Here is a 4,242-nt window from a genome sequence, read left to right as displayed (position 1 = left end):
AATAAATTAATACCCTCTCTGCCAACACCTAAGAGTCGCATAACAAACACCATCCGACGATTCACTTCGTATCCAGTGTTGATTAGTGGTCCTGAATTGATGTTTCTCTGACCACAGCGACAAAGTAAAACTATCTTGAAACCGAGGCCTCGATTCCCAGCTTCTTCAAACTTTACATTCTGTTTACAAACACGACAAACAAGGAGCTCTGTCAAGGCTGTAAAAACGGTGAATATTTCAATCAAACGATAGCCATGCAATGGATTCCAGTGAATATCTTCAGCACTAGCATTGGAGAGTTTTCTTGCACTCGTACTTTCACATCCTTCATCTTCACTCTTTTTATTTGAAAACTGATTACCATGGAACTTTCTTTTGCGTGGTTTCGATTGTTTTGGTTCGGCGTGTGTGCCTTTCGGATAGGACATTTCGAATTTGCACTGTCGTTTTGTACAGGCCGAACTTCGGAGCTAAACTGAAAACCGGTTCTGCTCGATGCCAGCGCCAACGGACCCAACGGTTTCGACTAAACGTAACAATAGAAATAAAAGCCATCTACCAGGGGTGCGTTCCAAAACCTACAGTAAAACTATAATTACATCTCTATACGTTTTGGATCGCAGCCCTGAAAGGTAAAATCCCCGCTCCGGGTGAGTATACCTGCTGCGTGCTATTAGAGCCTCGACGCTGCTCAAGAGATTTGTTGCGCTCGGAGGCCATAACTTCCGAACGGCTGCGAATTTCGATTTAAAACGTTGGGAACATATTCTTACAATGTTAAATAAACATTTTATGCAAAAAAAAAAAATTCGATTTTTTGAAAGTTCTAATTGGATTTCCCCCCTTAAACTCTGATAACAACTGTGGGTTTATAATTTACTGACCATTGTTTGACTTTGCATTGTACATCGCATATATTATACTTAAATCCTCTTGAGCCGTTTTATTATAATTTATTTGTTAGTTTTTTTTAAATTAATAGTATTTCCAAAATTTTTACATCTAAAATTATTATAATATTGGGAGTACAAATTAGTTCGGTTCGTTTTTTTGTGGTAAAAAATGCATTTATTTCAGAACAAAATGAATGAACAGATTAATCAAAGTATTGTCCATCGCTGGCTACTACTTTTTCCCACCTCTCAGGCAATTTTCGAATTCCATCTCGAAAAAATGTCTCGTCTTTTGAGGCGATCCAAGTTAGGAGCCAATTTTCGATTTCTGCGAAAGAAGTGAACCGGTAAACTGCCAAATCGTGCTGCATCCGTCGGAACAACCAGTAATCAGAAGGAGCAATGTCCGGCGAATACGGCGGGTGCAGTAAAATATCTCACTTGAGCGTTTCCAAATAATTTTTTATGACTTTTGCGACATGAGGCCGAGCGTTATCATGCAGAAGAATAACTTTGTCATGTCTTTGCTCGTATTCCGGCCGTTTTTCTCGTAATGCACGGTTCAAACGAATCAATTGTAGCCTATACCGATTCTTGACTCGGATTTTCATCGAGTAATGCCTCCAATTCTTTGTCTTCGAATTTTTTTGGCTGTCCAGAGCGAGGCTTGTCTTTAACGCTGAAATCACCATTCTTCAAACGTCGAAACCATTCCCTACATGATTTATCATGTTGGAGCATTGTCACCATAAACTTCTACAAACATTCGATGCGCTTCAGCTGCACTTTTCTTCCAATTAAAGCAGAAAACTAAAACTTCCCGCAAATGCTGCTTAGTTAACACAAAATTTGACATATTCAACACAGTAAAAAACAAGGGTTTTGTATGAAACTCAAAGCGATATAAATTGAATATTATTGACAGATGTCTAATTTCTCTAAAACCACCGAAATCAGCTGTCACTATGAAACATTCATAACAGTCAGAGCCATCTTTTGAAAACGGACCGAACTAATTTGTACTCCCAATATTAACTTTAATTTAAAAATTAATTAAAATTTTTGCCTTTTATTAGCTAATATTAAAAATTCATGTAATTTCATATTTATACAAGTTATAGCACAACAAAAAAAGATGAATCAATGTTGATGACAGATTATCATTTTTCTGTTTAATAATAAAAAATTATCATTTTCCTATTTATCAACATTCTACTTATCAAAACTGAATTAAAAAAGAAAACAGTATATAAGCGACAAATCTTTTTCTGAGAGTATATTCTGCACATTAAAGTAAAAAAATTTTCAAAACTTCAAAAAATCTTAAGAGAACGTTATACTACATATTATTTAATTTATTATTATTATTATGTATGTTATTAATTTAACTGATGTTATTTTCTTACTTGAATAGCCTCAGTTACTCTCAGAATTTGACAAAAAATACCACTTTTGGTTACTATTTTATTTTGATATCTAACAAGGGAATCTTGCAAACCCCAAAATTTCAGATTTTAATGAAAACTTGCACAAATGTAGGCCGGGTTAGGAAAACGCGAGTAAAATTCGAGTCCCGGCCTAGTAAAACCGCGCTCTCGATATTTTTCTCTCTCTGGAAAGATACGCAAATTTCGAACGCACGGCGTCCTGTACCACCTGGTACGCCCTCCTCTTTCTAGATAAATAAATGAATTTAGATAATTTCAGTTAATGCTAAAAAACGTTTTGAAGGGGTAAAACTATCCTTCAAATATAAAGAAATTTTCGGGTTTTTCAATATATTTCGTAAACTAAATAAACTATAAAAAAAATGATTTATATAAAAGTTTCATAGAGAATTTTCCTCTATTTAACTGTATTCTTTATTTTTTGAAAAAAATATTTTTCAAAATTCACTCTTTCTGTCCTCTATGTAATATATTATCGTATTGAAATTCTAATTTTAATAAAATTTGGTAAAAATGTAGGTTAAATAAAGTTAATAATTTATAAAATTTTAGTTGATGCTAAAAGATGCTTTGAAAGAGTGAAACTACCTTTTAAAGACACAGGGGTTTTCGATTTTTTCAATATATTTCATAAACTAAATAAAGTATCAAAAAATTTTTCATACAAAGGTTTTATAGTAAAAATACTCAATTATGCCACTCATTTTTTGAAAAAAAAAAAACAATATTTTTAAGAATTCATTCTTTGTTTCTATATGAAAGTGTATCTTGATATTATAAGTTTATTATCAAGTTAAATCATGTTATATTCTATGTGTATCCCTATTCATAATTATATTAAAGCATAAGAAGATTCATTGTTCATTATTAGCTCAAAAGGTTTTCATGTACAGGCTGAGCTAATTAGCGTACGGGAAGCGGCAGCCGAAAGAAAGACGTCTTGGCCGGCGCGCGACCTTGACACACGCGAATCGCGATTCGCTGTGTCCTTCCGCCTATAGTTACGAGACACAGCGAGGCTTGATGCACTAACACATGTGCATGACATATCCATGTGCTGAATCGACGGCGAATCGAAGCGTTTCGGCTGTATATGTGTATGTAGAGATGAAACAACGAAGCGGCGACACATTCTTAGATTCGGCGTCGATTCGGCACACGGATATATCATGCACATGTGTTAGTGTATCAAGCCCTTGCTATGTCTTGTACCTGGGCGGAAGGATGCAGCGAGTCGCAATTCGTGTGCATCACGGTCGCGCGCCGGCCGAAGATATGTTTCTTTTGGCTGCCGCTTCTCGTGCGCTGATTAGCTCAGATAAAATAATTAATTTTTCGAAAACTATTGCGAACATTGCAAACCGGCACGGGATTTTCTTGCTCATCTCAATCCGTTCTATGTTCTCGCAAAGTATGATCATGGAGGTCTGGGACATCCTGTATATACACATTTCATTTTTGTTATATTGATAAACTATTCTTTTACGTAACAACTGTATGCGCAATGTAAGAATAATCATATAGCTTCTAATTATCGTGTAATTATCTTTTTGATGTTTAACATTGAAAATATATATTGTTTATTTTACGTAACAAATGTGTATGCAATATAAAAATGGTGTTATGTGCACATAGAAATCTGTCAAGCTAATAATTGAACAATAAACCCTCTTATGCTTTAATATAATTATGAATACACGTAGAATATAACATGACTTAACTTGATAATAAACTTATAATATCATAATACATAATAGGTACACTTTCATATAGAAACAAAGAATGAATTCTTAAAAATATTGTTTTTTTTTTTCAAGAAATGAGTAGCATAATTGAATAAAGATATTTTTACTATAAAACCTTTGTATGAAAAATTTTTTGACACTTCATTTAGTTTACGA

This window comes from Odontomachus brunneus, unplaced genomic scaffold, assembly GCF_010583005.1.
Source record: "Odontomachus brunneus isolate Ranch 3 - 2012 unplaced genomic scaffold, Obru_v1 Obru_scaffold_289, whole genome shotgun sequence".
Lineage (NCBI taxonomy): Eukaryota > Metazoa > Arthropoda > Insecta > Hymenoptera > Formicidae > Odontomachus > Odontomachus brunneus.
The sequence above is the reverse complement of the archived record's forward strand: the minus strand, read 5'-3'. Positions refer to the sequence as shown.